We start from the raw sequence: 25,288 nt of genomic DNA, 5'->3' as shown, positions 1-25,288 counted from the left end.
GGAAGGAAGGAAGGAAGGAAGGAAGGAAGGAAGGAAGTCACCAAGTCCAAAGGACCATAGGAAATTCAGGCCTAGTTCAGGGTGGTATAAGTATGTAGAAGTCCTGCCAAATGGGTGAATCATGTCAGCAGAAGTTTCTATGATACTGATATACACAGAGATAGAAAGATGGCAGCATCAAGGTTAAAAAAGTCCAACACTAGCTAGGAGAATTTTCCAAAGTGTCAGAAAGGATTTTGAGACTCCTTAGGTTCCAGGCAGGGCTCCTACCCCAGAAGAAACCTTGGAGTTCACATGAAATAGTCAAGGTCATTGGACCTGAGACTAATCCTTAAATATCCTTTCTACTCTAAGCCCACCTTGCCCTGCCTAACACTGTGACTGACACAATGATTCTAAGAAAAATGCATAAGGCCTAACATGTTTTCCTCAAGGGAAAGGCCTATCCATAGCCTTTTGTAACTCCATTTTCTAATGTAATATCTCATCAAGAGTAAGTCAACAAAAATGTCCATTGAAAGAATAAATGGAGGCTCCCGCCACCACCCCAGGCTCCTAGGGTAGAGAAGCTGAGCCTCGCGGGCTCCAGAAGCACACACACACACCCCTGCCCCTTGGAAATGAGAAGACATGTAAACAAGCCTCAAAAACAGACTTCCAGATCACCTACAGCAATCCCAAAGGGAAACAAGATGGAACAATCTGATACTCAACCACCTGGACTCTCTGAACTGGCAACAAAAGAGGATCTGGGAAAAATGAAATCAGAAATAATTACTCAGATAACAGCAAAGATTTTGCTCATGGTGCAAGACATGATTAATAAATCTAGAGAGGACACAGATAAAAAAATAGAGGATCTGAGGAACATGATGGAATCCCAACATAGGAAACAAATGGAATCCATAAAACAGATGCAAATAGATTTCCAGGAGATTAAAAACTCCATCGAAAGTCTGCGCAGCAGAATGAACCAATGTGAGGATAGAATTTCACATATAGATGATAAGATTGCAATTAGTGAGGAGGAAAAGAAAAATTGCTTGAAAATTGTAAGGGAACACGAGAAATCAATCCAGCAGCTGCTAGACGATGCAAAGAAGAATAACATAAGACTGATTGGAGTCAGTGAAGAAAGAGGAGAGAGTGCAGACGACATAAAAAAAACTGTTCACAGAAGTGATGGCAGAAAATGTCCCAAGCAGGGGAAAAGAATTTGACATACAGATAAGTGAGGCATATAGGACTCCAGCTAGCCTTAATTTAAAAAAATCTACACATAGGCATATAACAGTTAGGATTCCAGAAATCCAACAGAAGAACAAAAATTCTACAAGCAGTGAGAGAAAACAAACAAATCACATACAAAGGAAAGCCCATAAGAATCACAGCAGACTTCTCAAGGCAAACCCTCAAGGCAAGAAGAGCTTAGAGTGATGTATTTCAAGCCCTAAAGGAAAACAGCCTCCAACCCAGAGTGATGTACCCTGCAAAACTATCTTTCAAAATTGATGGAGAAATAAGATACTTTCATGATAAAGAGCACCTCAGGAACTTCATGAATACCAAACTGGCACTCCAAAAAATTTTAGACAATACCCTAGGAAAAGACAGTGAGGATCACAACCCCAGGAAATCCAGCAGAATGAATCCACTGGGTGTGACAAATTAAACCCAAAGGGGGAGAATCCAACAAAAAGAAAAAGTCATGACAAGGCTTTTAAAACTTTTAGCTTCATCTCCCTAATGAGTGTATAATTCAATCTTGTTTTTGTACTGATTAGGATTTTTCTGATTCTAGAGTTGCACATCTTTCCTTGTGCTATACTGGCTATTTATCATCTTCTTATGTCTACATTTTAATTGGGTTGTCTATTAATGAGCTCTAAGAATTCTTTATATATTCTGGTCATAGGTTATATGCATTGTAAATATGGTCTGCTTAAGGACTACTTTTCATTTTAATGATGTCATTTAAAGTTCTAAATTTTGATAGAATCTCATTTATCAATTTTTTTCTTTTATACATCATGTCCTTTGTATCATAGGTAGTTCTTGCCTACCCTGAATTCATAAATATTTTCCCTTATAATTTCTTCTTTTTTCCCATTAAGTTTATTGGTACATTTTAGGTATAAAATAGTTACATTCATCATTGGGATCCTGTACCATTACATGAGTATCTTGCTTCTTATTTTTTTCCCCTTCCCCTGCCCTCCCTTCACCCCCTCCGCCCTTCCTTATTTGCAAAGGCTTTGTTTTCATTTTTTTCCCTGTCTCATATTTTTCCTTTTCCCTTCTTTCCTTTCCCGTACCCCTCCCAGCTCCCCTGCTTCTTTAGACATTTTCTTCCTATTACACAATATCAATTATACATTTCTAAAATTACAATATCAAGATCTAGGAGACATTACCACAGATTTTACAGAATTTAAAAGGATATAGAAAGCATATTTCACAAATCTGTTTTGAAATAAATTTGACAACATCTAAGAAGTACCTTGGAAGACAAATTAATGAAACTAGCTCTGGAGGAAATATAAAATTTGAATAGTACCTATTAAAGAAAGTATATTCCTAGCTTGAAAACCTACCTATATGACAACAGCAGGCTCATATACGTCTTAACTGATAAATTATATCAAACAATTAAAGCAGAAAAAGGAAGGAACACTTCTTCCCTCATTTTAGGAAATCAACATTGTGCTAATCCTAAAACTGGATAAAGATAATAGAAGAAAAAATATGAACATAGATAGAAATTTGTTTAACAAAGCAAACTATTAGAAGTCAGATCTGGCAGTATGTAGAAAGTGGTTTTGTTATAGGGATGGCAGTGTTGGTTCAGCATTGGAAGATCCACCCCCAAAAGTCCTCATTTAAACAGAGGGAAGGAAAAAGCCATATGATCCTGTCAGTAGTTGGAGAAAAAGTATTGGACTAAGTTCTACAGCTGTTCATGGTAAAGCTATCAGGAGACTAGAAGTAGAACAGAACCTTCTCAACAGATCAAAGACATGTACTCCATACTTCCAGCAAAAATGCCTTGTATGAATGGAGAAGATACAATGCTTTCTCCCTAAGGTGGGGAACAAGGGCAGATATGACCACTCTTCATCTGTCCATTAAACCTTGAAACATAGGCCTAAACCAAACTAATCTGGCAATAAAATGACACAATTAGGATAGGATTGGCAAGGTAGAAGCAAAATCTTTATATGTAGATGAAATGATCATCTACAGAGAAAATACTAAGAAATCTCTAGAAGCCCCTAGAACTTGTATTTGAATTTAGCAGGATTAGAAAACACAAGGTATATATAAAAATTCAGGTCTATGTATACTTCCTACAAATGAAGAATTGGATGTTGAAATTTAAAAGTTATATAGGAGTACAAAAGACCTAGAAAAGTAAAAAGAAAAAACATTGTTGGAAGATGTTTTGTATCTAATTTTAAGACTTCTTCTAAAGCTACAGTAATCAAGGCAGTGTTGGTGTAAGGAAAGACATATAGATCATTTGAATAAAACAGAATCTAGAAATAGAACCACTCATTTATGGTCCACTGAGTTTTGAAAGATTATTTAACATTAACATTTTGTAGAATATAAACTTAATTCAAGAGCAGAGGAAAAGATAGTGTTTTCAGCAAATGGCACTAGAACACCTGGTATCTGTATATAAAAAATTAATCTCAACCCTTTATTTCCATACATAAAAATAACTTGAAAGGATCTATGAACCTCAATATGAAAGACTAAAACTATAAAACTTTAAGAAGAAATTATAAGGGAAAATGTTTATGAATTTAGGGTAGGCAAGAACTTCCTAGGATACAAAAAACATGATGTATAAAAGAAAAAAATTGATGAGATTCTATCAAAATTTAGAACTTTAAATGACATCATTAAAATGAAAAGTAGTCCTTAAACAGACCATATTTACATTGCATATAACCTATGACCAAAATACATAAAGAACTCTTACAGCTCATTAATAGACAACCCAATTAAAAAGTAGACATAAGAAGATGATAAATAGTACAGCACAAGGAAAGGTGTGCAACTGAAGAATCAGAAAAATAATAATCAGTACAATAACAAGATTGAATTATACACTCATTAGGGAGATGAAGTTAAAAGTTTTAAAAGCCTTGTCATGACTTTTTCTTTTTGTTGGATTCTCCCCTTTTGCGTTTAATTTGTCACACTCAACAGATTCATTCTGCTGTGCTTCCTGGGGTTGTGATCCTCAATGTCTGTTCCTAGGACATTGTTTAAAATTTTTTGGAGTGCTGATTTGGTATTCATGAAGTTCCTAAGGTGCTCTTTGTCATGAAAGTATCTTATTTCTCTACATCAATCTGGGTTGGAGGCTGTTTTCCTTTAGGGCTTGAAATACATCACTCCAAGCTCTTGCCTTGAGGGTTTCCACTGAAAAGTCTGCTGTGATTCTGATGGACTTTCCTTTGTATGCGATTTGTTTCTTTTCTCTAACTGCTTGTAGAATTTTGTTCTGTTGGGTTTCTGGAATCCTTTTGAATTAAGTGTGTTTCTTGTATGCAGCATATTGTTGGATCTTGCTTCTTGACCCATTCTGCCAATCTATTTCTTTTGATTGGTAAAGTGAGACCATTAACATTGATGGTTATAACTGAAACGTATTGACTTGTCATTGCCATGACTTTTTCTTTTTGTTGGGTTCTCCCCCTTTACATTTCATTTCTTGTCATGCCAGATGGGTTCATTCTGCTTTGCTTCCCAGGGTTGTGATCCTCAATGTCTGTTCCTAGGATATTGTGTCAAATTCTTTGGAGTGCTGGTTTGGTATTCACAAAGTTCCTAAGGTGCTCTTTGTCATGAAAGTATCTTATTTCTCCATCCATTTTGAAAGATAGTTTTGCAGGGTACATCAATCTGGGTTGGAGGCTGTTTTCTTTTAGAGCTTGGAATATATCACTCCAAGCTCTTCTTGCCTTGATGGTTTGTGTTGAGAAGTCTGCTGTGATTCTTATGGGCTTTCCTTTGTATGTGATTTGTTTCTTTTCTCTAACTGCTTGTAGAACTTTGTTCTTCTGTTGAGTCTCTGGAATCTTAAAAATTATATGCCTATGTGTAGATTTTTTTTGATCAAGGCTATTTGGAGTCCTATATGCCTCACTTATCTGTATGTCAAACTCTTTTCCCCTGCTTGGGAAGTTTTCTGCCATTATTTCTGTGAAGAGATTTTTTATGTTATCTGCACTCTCTCCTGTTTCTTCATTGAGCCCAATCAGTCTTATGTTATTCTTTTTTGCATCATCTAGCAGCTGCTGGATTGATTTCTCATGTTCCCTTATAATTTTGAAGCAATTTTTCTTTTCCTGGTCACTATTTGCAATCTTATCTTCTATATCTGAAATTCTGTCCTCACACTGGCTCATTCTGCTGTGTAGACTTTCAATGGAGTTTTTCATGTCCTGGAAATCTATTTGCATCTGTTTTATGGATTCCATTTGTTTCCTATGTTGGGATTCCATCATGTTCCTGAGCTCCTCTCTAGATTTATTAATCATGTCTTGCACTAGGGGCACAATTTCTCCTGTTATCTGAGAAATTATTTCTGATTTCATTTTTTCCAGATCCCCTTTTGTTTCCAGTTCAGTGGGTCCAGGTGGTTGAGTATCAGAGTGTTCCATCTCATTTCCCTTTAGGGTTGCTGTAGGTGATCTGGAAGTCTGGTTTTGAGACTTATTTACATGTTTTCTCATTTCCATTGGGTGGGGGTGGCTGTTAGCGCCTGCACAGATTACCTCCTCTGAGCTGGGAGAGGTGGGACAGGGGCCGGGAGCAGAGGTAGGGATGGTGGCCCAAAAGCCCTTTCCTGTGGGCTGGGAGCAGCGGGAGGGATGGTGGCCAGGAAGCCCCTTCCTCTGGACCAGGAGCAGTAGGATGGCACCTCAGAAGCTCCTACCTCTGGGCCGGGAGCAGTGGGAGGGATGGTGGCCTGGAAGCCCCTTCCTCTGGGCCAGGATCAGCAGGACAGAAGGTGGCCCAAAAGCCCTTTCCTCTGAGCTGGGAGAGGTGGGACAGGGGCCGGGAGCAGAGGTAGGGATGGTGGCCCAAAAGCCCTTTCCTGTGGGCTGGGAGCAGCGGGAGGGATGGTGGCCAGGAAGCCCCTTCCTCTGGACCAGGAGCAGTAGGATGGCACCTCAGAAGCTCCTACCTCTGGGCCGGGAGCAGTGGGAGGGATGGTGGCCTGGAAGCCCCTTCCTCTGGGCCAGGATCAGCAGGACAGAAGGTGGCCCAAAAGCCCTTTCCTCTGGGCTGGGAGCAGTGGGAGGGATGGTGACCAGGTAGCCCCTTCCTCTGGACCAGGAGCAGTGGGATGGTGGCTCAGAAACCCCTACCTCTGGGCTGGGAGCAGTGGGACTCAGTACTGTGGTCTGGTGGTCTGGTGTCCTCTGTGTCTTTGTAGTGTGGAACCAGGTGGCTGTACAGAGGAGCGGGGGCAGGGGTCCAGTGGATTGTTGCCAGGGCGCGTTCTGATTCGTTGTGTTCCACATGACTTGGGACCTTGGTAGGGCATGGGCAGACCTGCCTGTCTGCAGCAGGGTGTTTCAGCGTCTTCCGGGTGACTCGGGACCTCAGTAGGACATGCATTATAATTTCTTCTTAAAGTTTTATACTTTTAGGCTTTCTTATTTAGGTTCATAGATCCCTTCAAGTTATTTTCATGTATAGAAATAAAGGGTTGAAGTTAATTTTTTATATATGGATACCACGTGTTCTAGTGCCATTTGCTGAAAACACTATCTCTTCCTTGGCTCTTAAATTGAGTTTATATTCTATAAAATGCTAATGTTAAATAATCTTTCAGAACTCAGTGGACCATATCTGTGTGGTTCTAGTTCTAGATTCTCTGATTTATTCAAATGATCTATATGTCTTTCCTTACACCAACACTGCTTTGATTACTGTAGCTTTAGAAGAAGTCTTAAAATTAGGTACTAAACATTTTCCAACATTGTTTTTGTTTTTGTTTTAACTTTTCTAGGTCCTTTGTAATCCTACATAACTTTTAAATTTCAATATCCAATTCTTCATTTATAGCAAGTATATACAGACCTGAATTTTTATATATACCTTGTGTTTTCTAATCCTGCTAAATTCAAATACAAGTTCTAAGGGCTCCTAGAGATTTCTTAGTATTTTCTCTGTAGATGATCATTTCATCTACATATAAAGATTTTGCTTCTACCTTGCCAATCCTATCCTAATTATGCCATTTTATTGCCAGACTATTTTGGTGGGGCCTAGGTTTCAAAGTTTAATGGAAAGATAAAGAGTAAGCATATCTGCCCTTGTTCCCCGCCTTAAGGAGAAACCATTGTATCTTCTCCATTCATATAAGGCATTCTCGCTGGAAGTATGGAGTACGTGTCTTTAATTTGTTGAGAAGTTTCTGTTCTACTTCTAGTCTCCTGATAGCTTTTACCATGAACAGCTGTAGAATTTAGTCCAATACTTTTTCTCCAACTACTGACAGGATCATATGGCTTTTTCCTTCCCTCTGTTTAAATGAGGACTTTTGGGGGTGGATCTTCCAATGCTGAACCAACACTGCCATCCCTATAACAAAACCACTTTCTACATACTGCCAGATCTGACTTCTAATAGTTTGCTTTGTGAAACAAATTTCTATCTATGTTCATACTTTTTTCTTCTATTATCTTTATCCAGTTTTAGGATTAGCACAATGTTGATTTCCTAAAATGAGGGGAGAAGGGTTCCTTCTTTTTTCTGCTTTAATTGTTTGACATAATTTATCAGTTAAGACGTATATGAGCCTGCTGTTGTCATATAGGTAGGTTTTCAAGCTAGGAATACACTTTCTTTAATAGGTACTATTCAAATTTTATATTCCTCCAGAGTTAGTTTCATTAATTTGTCTTCCAAGGTACTTCTTAGAAGCTGTCAAATTTATTTCAAAACAGATTTGTGAAATATGCTTTCTATATCCTTTTAAATTCTGTAAAATCTGTGGTAATGTCTCCTAGGTCTTAATATTGTAATTTTAAAAATGTATAACTGATATTGTGTAACAGGAAGAAAAGGTCTAAAGGAACAGGGTAAGTGGGAGGGGTAGGGGAAAGAAAAAAAGGGAAAAGAAAAAATGTGAGAAAAGGAAAAAATGGAAACAAAGTCTTTGCAAATAGGGAAGGGTGGAGGGGTGAAGGGAGGGCAAGGGAAGGGGAAAAAAATAAGAACCAAGATACTCATGTAATATACAAGATCCCAATGATGAATGTAACTGTATTTTATACCTAAAATCTACCAATAAAGTTAATGGAGAAAAAAATAAAAAAAGAAAAAAGAAGAAGAATAAATGGGAAGATTCTATACAGGGATATGGTAGGAACTTACTGATTAAAATCAAGACAATCTAAACAGATAAGCCCAGTTACATCAGTGCATCCATCTCTGTAATTGTTCACATCTCAAAAGATCACTACTGAAAATAGCAGATCAGCCCTCCATACTTGCACTAAATTTGACCTTCTTCAACAATACAGTTATCCTATCTAGAGCTCTGTGATACCAGAGCTTAAGTTTGGAACCCAGATATCTTTTTTTTTTCTTTAGATCAAGATTCAAATGGTGATGTGGAGAGCTGGAAAAGGATATCCAAGCCTAGGAGCAGTAAAAATTTCTCTCAGTAGATCTCTTTCCCAGTTTTAGGGTAAGTCCCACTCCTGAGCATCTATTGCATTGTTACTCATATCCAGGCTCCTGTGCCTATGTGTAGAAGGGTTTCCAAGGAGTAACTCAAGAGGCTTGAGTCATCCAGCAGGCCCTAGCTTGCCCTAACTCTCATATCATAAGGGAAATCTTGGCAAATTTGCCCTTTATTGTTTACAACATTCCAGGGCAGTTTTGAGTTAAGCCAGCCTGAAATCTGCAAGCTCAAAAGTTCCTTAGCAACAAAAAGGATATCTTACTCTCAGTCACATTCTTCTCTTACAGAGCTGGTATTTGCAACATTGTCCAGCTCCCTGATGCTAGTGGACATGTCCTTTGTATCAGTATCAAAACTGTGCAAATAAGAAGATAAGAGTTTGCATCTCTCAACTTATGTCTTGCATCTTCCAAAGCTTCTTGAATGCATGTAATAAGATTCTTGTCAAAGGACCATCTGGAAGGACTAGGGAATTTGAGACTTTTGAATTCATCTGATTTTTAATATTTTGTTGGAATTATTAGTGCCTGTTCTGTTATGGATCTGAGAGGCTGTGATGGATGACCCAGATCCCCTTCCAGAATGAAGAAATTGCTGCTCAGTTGCTGGAAGCTGTTGTTGGCTACTTTGCTGTCCTCCTTTGGAGAGTTCTAAAGGTCATGCTTCCTTCCTAGGGCAGTCTGCATCCACTGATTGATCAAAAGGGAATTTAACACATTCCCATCAGCTTGAATCACCAGTAGTACATGTATGAATGTCCCATTGAGCAGCTTGTACCACCCAAGATGACTGTTCCATGCCACCCAATGCATGTACAATCATGCATGTACCATAGTGGCTCAGAGCCAATGGACAGCAAGACACATGAATGACTCTGTCATGAACTTATTAAAAGCCAGGCCCCTGTTGCCCCAACAAGGACAGCTCTTAGGTGATTACATCTTCACAGCTGCCTATAACATGGGCTGAAATATTGTTGACTAATGTCTCTCTTTGTCCAATTCTTCTTCCAAAAGTTCCTTCATTTTCATATGTCATTCCCAAAAGAACTCCCTAGAAAAACTCCAGATTCCTGGAAAGCTCAACCTGTGACAATTCTCAAACTCTAAGCATTAATCTTGTAAGTCAGTGCTGGGGAAAGAGAAGGTAACGCTTACCCACATGGACCAGTTGGTGGTGGGTCACTGTCAGGGAGTATGCCAAAGGGGCCAGATTTAGTGGAAGAGATCACTGCTCTGAAACCAGAGGACTTCCCAATCCAGTCGTTTGGCTCTGAATCTGCTAAATTGGACTTTCCCCTTGCTCCAGAGTTATCTGATAATCCTATTGAAGAGGCTACAAAACCTGAACAGGGAAAATTAAGGCAATACTTCTCTCTGGCAAGCCTATTTCAGGGAGGTTCAATGTTATCTCTTTGTTTTCTATGCCTTATAAATTGTTTGCCCTTAATATAGGTTTCAACTGAAATTTGACTTTTTTTTCTAAGTCAAATCAGTTTAGCACCTGGGACTTGAACTATAGCCATGCAACAAAGACTATAGCCTCCAGGAGAGCAAGAAGGCAGATGTCTTCATGTATGCTAAGGCTTTTGTGCCTTGTGGTTTCCTTTTGGATTCTTGGTAAGTTTGAAATTTTTCAAATAAGATGGGGCTGAGCTGTAGCCTGTATTCATTGTTCCTGGAGGAGGAAGGTGTAAATTAGACAGGGAAAGGAATTATCTCTCTGGAGGGAAAGAGAGGGTAGGATTAAGAATATTTAAAATATGTATTTTATCATGTGTACCCAGGACTGGTCTGCATATATTAGTTAATAAACAAGTAGAAAAGGGGAATGCCAAATTTACAGCTCCAAAGGCCAACTCTTCTATTGACTTTGATAAGAACTCAAGAAAAGCCACATGCCATTTCTCTGTTTTAAGACCTTTATCTGTTAAGTAGAAATAAGGATATCAAGTTGGCTTCTGTGATTGGTGGGAATATATTAGATTGTCAAATTCTCAGGGACAGACAGCATGACAGAAAAATGAAGTAACGGACACAAGACATGTTGCTTATTGCAAATTCCAAATACAGCAATGGTGGGAAAACCTTTAAAGCAGCAGGTCTGTAGTGGTGGTTTTAACTCTTGCCTTTGATTTGCACTTTTCTTTACAAATAGTGTTTCTGCAACTTGGTGTTTAAAACAAAAAGGAAACCTAAGGTATTAATTCTAGAGTTGGAGGGCTTCAATTTTTTTAAAAAGTTCTTTCACCAAATGACAGAAACTTAGCACAAATTCTCATGATTTCTGAGGAATTAGATGCCACTGGAAGTGGAGGGATGAACTGACAAAAAAAAAAAAAAAGACAGAATCAGGCTCTTTCAAGGTGAAACTGGCCACAAAATGGACGTATCTGAATTCTTAAGTTGTCAAGTTCACTGTCAGAGAACATCACTTCCTATATCTCTAAAATGGAATTGGTTATACTTGATGACTCTCTCAGTTGTTGTGAAAATGGATTTGAGCAAAGTAGATCTTCCTGCAACATTTTCACCTAGACCAAACCAAGAAAGTAATGATCATCGAATTCCAGATGTTGACAGTTCCCTATTGCTGTCATTTCTCTCTGCTCGTACCTCTCCTTTGACAGCCCAGGACATGGTTGGAATCCTGAGATGGCTCACTGCTCTCTGTCTCCCCTCTTCCTACCTCCCTCTATCAATTTCTTTATTCCTTTCTCTGCTTATTTCTCCCGCTGATGGAAACCACCTTCTACAAGGGAGAGATATTTGGCATATATTTAAAAGCAGATAGTGTACCAGTAGCAGATACAATCAAAGATTCAGAAATATGAAAAGTGCCTGTTCAAATGTCTTAGGCAAGTGAGGAATTTATAATGAAAATGTTTACCATCTGCCACCCAAACATATTACTTTTTCACCCCAAGAAACAGTGGTGCTGAGTCCAGAAACATCCTAGCCTTTCCTATTTTTTTTTTAAATTTTCAAAGGAAACTCCTGGACAAAAGTTACTCTGCTTTTGTTAAAGCCAGCAACATTCCTAGTTTTTCATAAATACTGTAGTGGTGCCTGGAAGCCTGGAAGCTGGACTAATCAACAAAGAGATGGAGAAATGCCAAAGTATTCAATGGGTAACAAGATGCATGCTGGGCCCAGGCAAACCTGTCCAACCGGCAGAGGAAAATTTCCACTGCCAAGAAGCACTGACTGGACACAGAGCAGGACTCTTGGCAAGCTGCTAATGGGTAATTAATACTCTCTAAAAAATCTTCTGTAATAGAGGGGAGAAATGAAAAGGGGCCTCTGACAGAAATAATCATAATAATGCTATCATATTGATATGGCATTCTGTTCTTATAAAACTTGAAGCATATTTAATCCTCATCACAAATGTATGAGTTAGAAAGAGCAGTTTTTCTAGTTAGAAAAGAGTCCCAGCTTACTAGGGTCAGGCAGGGACAAGACAGAGTAAGCCCAGATGGAATCAAGGGCTTCTGATTCCCAGAATTGTGTTCTTTCCAGCACACAAGCCACGGGCTCCCCCAGTTGCTGCACAGTCAGCCTGAGGATCTGAGCAGCCAGCATCAGGAGTTAGCCCAGAAGAATGCACCACAGCCTGGAGCCAAAGTTAATCCTTTTACTTAGCTGTCGAAGATGGTCCTGATGCACAGCGCCAGATCCGAATGCACTTGATTTCAGCACTGGGTGGCGGACAGTTCCATTCACGCAGCATCTCACTTCAGGTTTCAGGATCTCTTCCGCCTCACTGAAGCCTAAGGAGGTGCTCAGCAGCCACCTGCAGGTGCAACCTGAAAATGCAATGGAGGTAATGAGTTTAACCAAGGCCTAAAGCAGCAGGAGTAAATTCCCAGGTCTGTGGTCCTCGAGGGAGGAGGAGCAATCTTGAGGCTTGTTCCACACTGCTTCCTTGAGAGTCTCCAGAAGGACTGAGCCCTGGTGGCCCACAGCAATAACCAGTCATTACAATACTCAAGCCAGCATGGTGGTGCACACCTGCAATCCCAGCACTTCTTGGAAGAAGCAGGAAGATGGCAAATTTGAGCTCAGCCTGGGCAATGAGTGATGTAGTAAGAACTTATCTCAAAATTTTAAAAACTGACTGGGAATGTGAAGGCCCTGGGTTCAATCCCCAGTACTGAAAAAAATACCTTTATCTCCCTCCTTTTTTCATTCTCTCCATTATTTCACTACTCATTTCTGAGCTTGACCCCCACGTAGACTACCCATACTCAAATTCTTTTCTCAGACTTTTCTTTCAAAGAAACCCAAACCCAAGTCAGTCTCATTTCATTCATTCCCCCTGCATCTTTCACTGGCTTCATGTCTTCTCATGCATTGTATCAGCAGCTACTCCGAACCAGCATAACCTTCCCTGGTGCTCAAACACTCCCTTCTGGCTTGCTCAGCCCTGTTTGTAACCACAATGACATTTGCCAATGACCAAGTCGATATCATTGCTATCTGCAATCCTAAAGCCAGGGAGGTATAGGCTATACTCTCTAAATTTCAAAGTAGCTTCCTCTTACTTGTCTGTGCCCCTAGACCATGGTTGCAAACTTTTTCTTTAAATGGCAGGTAGTAAATATTTAGGCTATGCAGGTCATGTAGTCTCTGTTGCAATTATTCAACTTTGCCATTATAGTGAGGAAGCAACCGTAGTCAAAAACAAGGCCATGTTTCAGTAAATCTTTTCTTATGGATACTGACATTAGCAATTCATATCATTTTTACATGTCATGAAACACTCACTTTTCTTCAACCATTAAAAATTGTAAAGACCATTCTTAGCCCTTAGGCCATACAAAAATAGGCAGAGGAAGATTGGCCCACCCTGAGCTGGACAGTGAGAAGCCTGAGAGTCGGAATGTCTTCTCAAGCTACCTCCCCTCTGTGCTCAGCTCCATGCCCAGGATAGGCATACGTTGGTACTTGACTGCTTTGAGACTTCTAGAATTTGGTACTCAATGCATTTTGACAGGAAATTTTTGTCCCAATACTGATTGTTTGGTACATGCAAGCTAGAACATATAGCTAGCTAGCTTTTCCAGCCCAAACACTTTATTTGGACTTACTGGTTTTGGTACTTGTTGAATCTTTCAGAAGCAATTAAGAACAAGTACCGAGGTACCACTCACTGTACATGGGACCTGCTCAGCACTTACTGAGTGGCTAATCAACTGGGGCACATGCCAGTCCCCTCACTGCCTCCTAAAAAGCACTCACTTGCTTAACCTCATGTCCCATCTCCCCAAAAAGTGTCCCAAAAGACAGGTGCTCCCACAACTCCATGCATCTCAGTCTGCAGGGATATTTTTTTCTGCACTAAAGGCTTTCTATGAAGCACTGACATTGTACAAGTTTGTGTTCATTGCCAGGAGCATAAAACCTCCTCTCCCAGCCTTGTTTCCAAACATTTCCAGGAAACACTCTGGCACAGTAAACATCTGAATTTAGTAGCTGAGAACAGGAACGGAGGTAACAGGTGTTTCTGCTGCTCTCACCAGAAGAGGAAAATTCCAACTTAGTTGAAATCTTTGTTATTAAAATGACATACACCAGAGGAAAACAATGATTACAATCTGATCAAGCAATATTACCAGCCTGGTATTATATAAGCCCCAAGTACATTCACTAGATGACTTCCCCATTGATTTCATCCACACTGTTAGGATAACTATCTGTGGACTCAGCCTATAGAATTTATCACCTCTTGGTTCTGCTGCTACAACAACTGCCCACTGTTGATAAGATCAGGAGGCTGATTTAACAAATTAAACTTTAATATGATTTTCCTAAGAAAATTTATCATCCCCAGATCCCCTCAGGCTTGTTGAAACAGTCCCCACAGGAGACAAAGCGATAAGAAAGTTCTGAAACAGCACAGCCTCTGGGCTCAGCACGACCTGATCCTTGGATGGAAGTTTGTGTCTGTGCATGCACACACCATGTCTAAGAGCTCCAGGGAAGTGTGGTGAGCCTGGCAAGACTTACCCAGAGACACCAAGGCTCCAGGCAGAGATCCTGAGCTGACCCCAGGCAGCCATCCAGTTTTATAGTGGCCCCACCTGAGTCTTCCTCTAATTAAACCTTCTTCCCCCACACCAGGTCGTTGGGTTATTGCCACCTCTCTCCATCAAAACTTGTTTTCAGAGAAAACAGCACCAAGCGTGTTCATACCGAGTGCTGTGCCCTAGAACAATGATAACTAATTGTTACCATAAGAATAGAAGTTCTGGAAGGCCAGTGTGTGCACATGCCTTGACATAACATGTTCTTGATGAATCTTTCTTCTCTAAATTAATAAGTGGTATGCACTTGGGTACCCAAATGCTTTCTCACTGACCCCCAGGAAAGAGAAAGAGAAGTAATAGGGAAGCACAGATATCCCTATTACAATAAAAAAGGCCTGGGACTCCTAGGTCTACATATGACCAAATGATTATACATGTATATTTGTCTGTTTCCAACAAATTTAATACTTATAAAGGCTTGTAATGGTATTTGGCTCACAGAAAACAATATATGCATTTCTTAAGAAGCAAGCAAATGTAAATAAAATAAATAAAAAGCTGGCAAAGCTACTCCCATTGTTGAGAGAAATGAGAGAATATGGCCCCTCCTCATATCCCTCTTATGTTGCCTCTACTGTTTTTCTCCTCTCTTTCACTTCCTCCAAATTGCATCTTGCTTTTTTCCAATTCAAGGCTACTGCTTCTCTTCATTCTTACCTGGCTTTATCAGTCTGCAAGTGTTGGGGGTGGGAAGAGCCATGGCCTCTATTCTTTTGGGAGAGGACTTTCTAAAAAAACCTAGTGACTAATAAGCTCCTCTGCTACCCCTGCTGCATTTTAGTAGACTTGAACTAAACAAATGCCTCTGTGAAGGTATAACTTTAGTGGGTGGGCCCAATTTAGGCCCTTGGGTCTCACTGCCTGTGTAAATACCCTGTTTGCAAGCTCAGATATGCTAGGTCACTTCAACTCTGATTTCCTTTAGATGATGACTATTGTTGATGATTTAGATATAAAAATAAGAATAATAAAGATGAAGATAGTTGATTTGATGAAGTGTGCTCACCACGTGCTATCCGCTGCACTAAGAGAAGCTTTTCTTTTTTCATTGGTTACCCTGCTTAATTCTAGGAAAAAGTTACCATTTTTATCCCTGTTTTATAGACTTACAGATTTTTCCCCCTAACTTTCCCAAGCTTCAAACAGCTTGGAACTGACAGGCAGAGATTCAAACCTCAATCTCTCCTCATTCGTATACTCTCTACACGAGGCACTGTGCTAAAGGACAGTGCTTTGCATTATCTCAATTCTTGCCACAAAACAGCAAGATAGTATTAGTGTTCCCTTTTTATAGCTGTGACAAATGACACTCAGAGGAACTAACTGACTTGCACAAGGTTAGAGCTAAAAGCTAAAGTCAACATTCAAACTGAGAATTTTCAGGTTTTTTCAACATGTCATTTTGTTGTTCCAGGATTATTGGTCACTTTTACTTTCTCCTTTAAATTTTTAAAATATTTTTCAAATTTTCAATAATAATCATATATTACTTTTATTTTTCTCTGTTTATACTCTTTTAACTCCAAAAAGAATACATGTTTATTGTAAAACATTTAACACTGTAGAAGTAGTATTACTTTAATAATGGGAAACATGATTATAAAAACAATGTTATTCATATTTCTTTAAGTTCATAGTGGCTTCCTTCTTGTTGTCACTAGCAATTCTTACAGAAAGAAATGAGGTGACCTGGAACAATATCCTCATTTTTCCAAATGAAGACCTGGGTGAGTAGTAAGAGTGCTCTGTACCATTAGCTTATGTTGAGAGATAAATATGTCTCATTTTCCTGCTTTATGGGGTCTGCAGACACTGAAGTATTAGGGGTGGGGGCTTCACGAGTGTCTGTAGGATGCAAGCTTGTCTTGCTTTTCTTAGAGAAGCATGATGGGTTCCTGCTGGTGGGGTGTGGTGTCAAGGGCAAAGCAAGCACAGAAGGCAGTGCTGGTGGTCATCAGGGTCCTGAACCCCTAAGCATGCATAGGATCCTAGAGGATACATATGGCCCACCCAAGCAGAAAAGTTGGGATGAGTTTCATGAAGGGGCTACTTACAGAGGTGTAGGAAGGGTTAAAACAAACCAGTAAATAATGGTAAAATATCCAAGGTGGCAACAGTTACTTGCCTAGGCCTGGAGGAGCAAGAGCAGGAAACAGTTAAGGAAAGCCTGAGAGAGAGCCATAGAGAGGATGTCCCAGACTGGGCTTTGGCCTTGAAGGACACAGAGTCATTACCAGCCCATAGTCAAGCAGTAGGAACACTAGAGGATAAATACCTCAAGCAATCTTCGCTCTCTTTCTGATCTCCTGTTAGTGCCTTCTAATTGTAGAACCCAACCAAAAGTTGAGGACAAGGGTACACAGTTAGTGCCATTCAGAGTGGTGAACTTCCAGAGGCATAGAGAAGGGTGGTGGAGGAATCCAGAGAATGGACAGTTTCACCCTGTCATCCTAGCCAAGTAAAAGAAGGCAAAGAAGAAGAGGTATAAAACTCCCAGAATGTGAGCCATGAGAAAACAGGACCAGGATAGTGCCCCAGATGACCCAGCGCCTGTCCCCTCTTTTTAAATAGACTATTTTAAGAATAGTTTTATAGGGCCAGGGATTTAGCTCAGTGGTTCTGCTGCCTGCCTTGCAAGTGCAAGGTCCCAAGTGCAATCCGCAGTACAAAAAAAAAAAAAAAAAAAAAAAAAAAAGAATAGTTTTATAGTTACAGGAAAGAAATTGAAGATAATACAGAGACTTCCTATACACTCTGCACCCAGTTTCTCCTATTATTAACATCTAACTTTAGTATAAAACATTTTGTTTTGATGAACAAACTAATATTGATATATTGCTATTAACTGAAGTCCACAGATTTTCCAGATGTCCATACTTGTCCTCCAGTGCTTTTTTCTGTGCCAGGATCCTATCCAGGATACCACATTATGTTTAGTTGTTTTGTCTTCTTATGCTTTCTTTAGCTGGGCTGTTTCTCAAGTTTGCCTTGTTCTTTATATCCTTAACAGCTCTGAGCAGTAGTGGTCAGATCTTTCAGAAGAAGCCTCTCTATTGACATTTGTTTGATATTTTTCTTATGAAGACTGGAGTTATGGTTTTCTGGGGAACAAGCCATAGAGTTAAGGTATCATTTTCATCACATCATATCAAGGGTCCACACTATCAACTTGATTTATGACTGTTATTGCTGATCTTGATCACCAGGCTGAGGTAGTGTTCATTACAGGCTTCTGTAATGTATTTATACCTCCTCCCCTTTTCAATATTGTACTCTTTGTTTTGTTTTGCTTTGTGGTGCTGAGCGATAGAACCCAGGACCTTGCATATGGTAGGCAAATGCTCTACCACTGAGCTATATCTCCAGCCCCAATATTGTACTCTTTGGAAGGAAGTCATTATGTGTAGTCCACCTAGAGAGTGGGCCATTATGTCTCTTTCTTGGATGGTGGAGTAACTACATAAATTTTTCTGCATAAGAGATTTCTCCTTTCTTTCTCTCTTCTTTCCTGTTTGTTAATATAGTCAATCATTTACTTATGTCAGTATGGACTCATGAATACTTATTTTACACTTTGGTGTATAATCTGATACTACTTTATGAATCATTTTGTTCAAATTGATCCAGTTTTGGACATTGGAAGCTTTTCCAGTTGGCTCCTATTGACATACTACTATCAATGTGTTTTTCCATTTTTGTTTTTGTTTGCATTTTCTTATTTCTGTTCTTAAAATATGCTCCAGGCTTATCTAGTATATTTCTTGTCCTTGTCCTAGAGTCTATCATTTCTGCAAGGATCCCTGGTTCCTTTTACTGGAAATGATATTGGAAAACAAGATCTGGACGTTAGGTGTGTATGTTGCTACTGGGATGATGTTTCTTTTAGGCTCTCTTAGATGACAAAGAAAAATTGGGTTTAAAAATCTGTATCTATACATATTTCTATAGGTAGTCATCTATACCTGTAAGCTAAACATGAATTCATACTGATGTATACAACTCTAATCCTTTATCTTGTGTTAGTCTAGGTTCTTCTTCTGATCTATAAATTTTCATTCCAGTAGAAATAAATTGGACTTCTACCACCTCCCATTCATTAAATATTCACTTCCAATATATGACTATAGGAGGATCAGAACTGTTCACTCACAACCCTGGATTTAACATTTTATCAATTTGTATAAATACAGTAGTTTTCCCCTTAGAATACAGTTCTTATGTGCATTTCCTTTTGTCTTTAGTCTTTCAGATTCCCCTAATTTCTAAAGTCATTTAGTCAGCACCTTCCCCCTTGCTCCCTTCAGTGATGTTATTCCATACTTTTATCCAATATAATTGGATTCATAGTCTGCACTTATTCCTGGGGTGCTTCAACTTTCTAAATGAGTTATTTTTAATTTACAAACATCAAGATTCACTCTTTGTGCTGTAAAGTTCTATGAGTTGAGACAAATCCATACTGGCCTGTAACTATTAGAGTATAATACAAAATAATTTTAATACCCTGTGCTTCACCTGCTGATGCCCTCCTCCCTCTTTCCCTGACACCTGGAAATCACTGATCATTTTACTGCCTGTACCGTTTACCCTAGAATGTCATATAATTGAAATCATGTAATATAAGCCTACTTAACTGGCTTTTTTCACTTAGGAACTTTTAGGCTCTTTCATGTATTATTGTAGAATGATAGTTCTTTATATCACTGAATGACATTCCAGAGTATGAATGTACCACAGTGTGTTTAGTTATTCACCTATTGAAGGACATCTTGGCTGTTTCCAGTTTTTGGCAATTAGGAATAAAGCTGCCATTTCCATTTACAAGGGGTAATCACAATATGCACTGAATGTTTAAATATTTTAGATTTTTACAATGAAAGACACCCTGACATTTATTCCCTTTAAAATACTCCCCTCTCTTAGAACACACTTATCCCATTGTCCATGCCACTTTCTGAAACAGTTCTGGAAGTCCCCTTTCCTGTCTTTATGAGTTGTGATTAAAAAAATGGTAAAATACTGGTGCCAAGTGCCATCCACCAGAAAGGCAGGCTCATAAAAACATTACAGTGTGTCTTTTCTACCTTATTAACCAAATGTGGCACTGTGCAACTCCCGGCTCTTCCCCAACATCTAAATGGCTATGAAAGTTAAATGTTTTGAATCAATTAAGGACATTGAGGCAGCTACCACAGCACAACTACAGACTTCCAGAACTGCTTCAGAAAGTAGCAACAACAATGGGATAAGTGTATTTGAAGAAAGGAGGAATATTCTGAGGGAGATTAATGGCAATGTGTCCTTTATCATAATAAATTTTTAAAATTTAAATGTTCACTGTATTTTTTTAGCACACTTATATGTGCAGGTTTCTATGTGAACATAAGTTTTCAAATCCATTAAGTAAAAAGACAGGAGTGTAATTCCTGGGTTATATAAAAACACTAGCTTTTCGAGAAATGGCCAAACTATCTTTCCAAGTGACTATACCAGTTTGGGTTCCCATCAGCAATGAGTAAGGGTTCCTATTGGCCTGAGCCATCCCTTTTAATTCAAATCATATATTTCACAACACGAAGAAAAGGTCCCAGCCTGTCTCTTTCACTGCAGAAGGCCTAGTTTCTATAAGAATAGGTAGTGACGAGGGCCCAGTGTCTTTCCCATGGCTGTAGGGGACACCAAGAGCTGCAATAGTTTTGCAATAAGGGAAGAATGTGTAGAGGGCACCCAAGGTACTTAGAATTCTCATTGCACAAATAGTAGGCCTGTACTATAGAAAAGGAGCTTCATAAACCAACACTCAGGCTGAACATACATAACCTGTGTCCCAAGATTTCCTTGCATACACAACAGTTGAGACAAATTAACCAGCAGAGTTTTCAAAGTATAAATATATGACATAGGAAAAAAATTAAGATTCTTCAGACTTTCATTTGCCAACACTTATCCACAAAGATCCATTGAGCTTGTACTGTGGGGCCAGTCACTGTGCTGGGTGCCAGCACCCTAGAACTCATCATACAAAAGAGACCAACATGCCCACAAATCATCACTAGCCAATGCAGTATGCATATTAACCAAACAAAGCACATTCATTCTGGAGTGGATGATACAACTCTGGTTAGTAAAAAAGAAAAAGTTAAGTGACAATTTCAGCAACAGCCTTTGAATCCAGGAACCAGGCCAGTCAACCTGAGGGGACATAATTACTTTTTCAGGCTTATGTTAAATTACTGCAATGATCTTTTTGTAGATGATTTGAAAGAGGGGATGCATTCTCTTGTGTTTTTTAGGCTATTGTGGAGGGAAAGATGGCAGGAGGTAAAAGAAGAATCCCAGCAGTGGAGCAGCTCTGGGCAGAAAAAGAGGCAGAGAACATTTTTATTACAGGAGCAGCTGCACCCACACTCACCAGTTTCCAAAGCTTCCCTGTCATTTGGAGAGAAGACAGTGCACATTTTAAGGACACAGTGGAATGCACACGATTGATGGGTCAACACGGCTGGCTGGGCTGGTGATTTTGTAATTACAAAGCAGATTTTTTAGACAGAATGGTTACCCTAACTGTGTAATTAAGAGGATCGTTAAGAAATGTTGCTGGGCTGTGCATCACCCTGGGGCTAAAGCTACCACATGGTTACAATAGAAGAGTGCAGTCAGGCTTCATCATAAGTCCATTGCTAATTAATTGAAGCAAATATTTGTAATAACAACTCCTATAGATGATTTATTTGCAACAGTTGAATGCCAAGAGAATCTTAATAGACAGATCTGATCAGGGGTGAAAATAACAGAAAAAGAGGTGTTAAGCCCCAGGTTAGAGGAAAACCAATGGTCCAATTGAAATTAGTTGCTCTTGGTGCAGTTTTAGGTGAATCCAACTCCATCACACTGTTTAGGACCTTATTTTGTCCAGTTTATTTACCCTAGGATGGACAAGAGTAGATTGGAGATGTTGCAGAAACCAGAAAGAGTGATTTCAGTGGGAAAATAGCATAGAAGAGAAAGGTAAAAGAAGGTAAATGACTTATCCTGGGCTGTAAGTCTTCAAATTACATTCATAAAGACTTTCAAATATAAGAGTGATTTTCTTGGTTTATTTTCCCAAGAATACAAATCAGCAACTTCCATCTTTACTGAGTACAAAGAAGAAATGAGCCTCAACTGCCAAATGTGGAATATAGACTAAACATAACTTTCGATATTTTAGATTCTGAAACAGGAGACTACTCAGTTACTTGAATTAATTCTCTCTAATACGTTAGAAATGCAGAGAGGCTGTAAGTCCCAACTTAAGCTTCCTTTAGGTTCTGTACAAGTTTTCATTTTTCTAATGTTATTTTGGACATCTTCTTTGTTGAAAATTATAATGTAGCTTTTACTAGATGAAAGAACTACTTTGGAAAAAGTGTGGGCCAAATTATTAACAAAGGACCCCATCTCATGCATCAGTCTGAATCCACTTATGGTTTAGGATGGGTTATAGATCCTTGGAAGATGTTTCCAAAATTAGGATCCTAGAAATAATTATTTACCGTATATGTCTGGTGTCCAATACTGTGCTCCACATACAGTAGAGGTTCTGTTACTGGAGATCACATGTAATATAATTACTCTGGGCTATTGTTTCAAATGCAGATTAAATCAGAATCTCTAGGTAATAACTTCTCCAAGTAATTTGGAAAACTCCTGGCTTTAGGGAACCAAATTAGTGCATTGGGGTTGATGATATCTCCTTGGGAGCAGCATCCTAGGACAGAAAGCTAAGATCTCAGGAATCGGTAGGATGGGGAATTCAATATGTATCTACCCAGCTAGCCAGATTGTCACAGCATGGATAAAAAATAGCAGAAATGACCCTAGATATTTCCTGTGCATCACAATGTCTCTTTGGGTGAGGGTGGAGTTCTGTGAGAAGCTGGCACATCTATCATTCTCAGGGCCTAATTATGAATCACTTCATTCCAACAACCCCTTTCCTTCCACAGTGCGTCTGGTGAAGAAGGACAGCTCAGCACCAGTGACAGTCAGAGGCAAGCATTACCCCCAGCGCTCCAGTAGCTGTGTTCCTCCACTACAACACGAAAATCCACAGAATATATCCTACACCTTCCTGGTTTGTCAGTGTTACTCAATGTTTTGTGTTTAATATTTTTACATTAAAACAAAGGTGTATGCATTACAATACAACATGAGAAACTCACATGAGCTTTTAGAAATAAATAAGAGATGTCAAAGAAATTTCTCTTCTAATCAAGTTCTGACAGAAATTCCAGAATTTGAGGGATGTGAATTGTTGTCCTCTATCCAAGAATTTTAAGTAGCAGTGCACATAGGACTTTCTTCAATCATGGAAATATTCTATATAGACATATGTGCTAGTGAATGCTTAAAAATGTGACTGGTGAGACTGGGGAACTGAATTTTAATTGCGTTCAACTTTAATTAATTTAGATCTAAATAGCTACATGTAGCTACTGCATTGGACAGGTTTATAGAAAAAGATTACTTTTGGTCTCAATTTCTCTTGAAAAAAGTATTTGGAAATTAAAGACAAATTTAGGAAATGGAGCAGAGCACAAGGCTACTGTAGCATTTTTCCTTTATCAGTCACCTTTTACTTCTGCTCCCAATCTTATATTTACCAAAACCCCTTTTCCAATCTGTAGAAAGAATGTGCATTGGGTAGAAAGGCAGGTGCTGTTTTGGCTGTGGTCTGTCCCCCACACATTTGAGATTTGTCCTCAGTATGGTAGCACTAAAGTGGTGAGCTGAGGTGGCACCTTAGTGGGAGGTCCCTAGGTCACTGGGGTCCTGCCCTTGGAAGAGATTAAAGTGTTGAATCACTGAGTTAGTTATTGAGAGAGGGTTATTATAAAAGAACACACGTGCCATTCATCAGCCTCTTTGGCTTCCTGTCTGGTGATATGGTCTCCTCCTGTCACATGCACTATTCCTTGGTGTCATCTTCCGTAAAGGGATATAGCTAAGTGGACCCTCACTAAAGCCAGAATTATACTATTTGTATTTTCATCCTCTAAAACTGTGAGCTAAATAAATCTCATTTTTTATAAGTACCTAGTCTCAAGTATTTTGTTATATTAACCAAAAATGAACTAATAACAACCTACTTCCATGGAAAACCAAAAAGAGTGAAGAACCAAGAAAGCCTGGAAACCCATTATGGGTGTTTTGAGCCCCACAACAAGATCTTGGGAATTCTGGAGGCAATCATTTTCAAGTTCAACTCAGAGACGGAAACTGAGACTTGAAAGTGGAAATATTTACTGTCTCAATGACTTGGTGAATGAAATAAGAGTGTCATTCTCAACCTCCAATCACTGTGAGTCAGTTTCTGTAACGAACTGTGTCCTTCTCAGGGGAAGATGATGGATTCTTCTGAACTTGTCTGAGAGGTTGCTAAGATTTCAAAGCAAGACAATAACCTTGTAGTTTGCCTATATGTTTGATATGATTTATAAATTCCCCTCTGACCTAGTAATTCCTGTGCTAGTAATTTATCCAAAGTAATTTATCGGGAAATATGAATGATGTTATATTAAGTAGAAAAGGGCACAAAATTACATATATTATACACATACATATATATGTATATTAACTTCAAGAGTTTTTAAAAATACATGTTTATGCCCATTACATTGAAAGAAAATACACGGTAATTATCTCTGAGTGGTAGGGCTATTACTTATTTTAGTTTTCTACTTTCTATTTTAAGTATTTTCAACTATTCTTTAATAAGCATTACTTTCATAATTGAGAAAGTCAATGATTTACAAACACCAACACCTCATTTATTAAGAATCATTGAATATCTTATATTTGGTGAGACCCTCACAATATCCTCTTCACTGTTGTGGATATATATTAACATGTTCTCATCCTACCTTCAGGGAATGGCTGTTCCAGAAAGCATGAACTTTCAACACTGCATTTATTTTTTGTGTAAATTTTCTTTGAAGAAGGCCCTGCATGGAGACAGACCAATGACAATGAGCCAATGACTGAGGTGGTCTTTGGGAAAGAGACTAGTTAGAGATCTTTTCAAATGACAAGGAAGTGAGATTGCACTGGATAACTATAGTCAGAATGTGCAGCCTTATAGGTACCTGGTGGAAGACGTGGTGCCTTTTTCTAATTTAGAGAGAAGTGCTTTCTAAGCTAAAATAGCCCTGTATAGGCTCTTTGGCATCAGCAACATAATCATATTCACAGTGAAAAACAAACCTGGTAAACATATGAAGAACACATGTATAGGAAGTCACCCTCACAAGGACCTTCCAAAGTAGAGGCAAATGCCAAGATCTCAAGTATGCCTAATTCCTAACTACAGACATGCAATTCCAAGCTCATCTTTCCCTGAGGTGGCTTTAGGTTGAAGCTGATGGGCTTTGTTTTTTGAAGCAATTGCTGATAGAATCGGGCTTTTGAACGCAGTTGCTGACACAATGCAGCTTAGA

Source organism: Heterocephalus glaber, unplaced genomic scaffold (genome assembly GCF_053883595.1).
Source record: "Heterocephalus glaber isolate CG9 unplaced genomic scaffold, H.glaber_assembly_v1.0 deba00000546, whole genome shotgun sequence".
NCBI lineage: Eukaryota > Metazoa > Chordata > Mammalia > Rodentia > Bathyergidae > Heterocephalus > Heterocephalus glaber.
Note: the sequence above shows the minus strand (reverse complement) of the source record.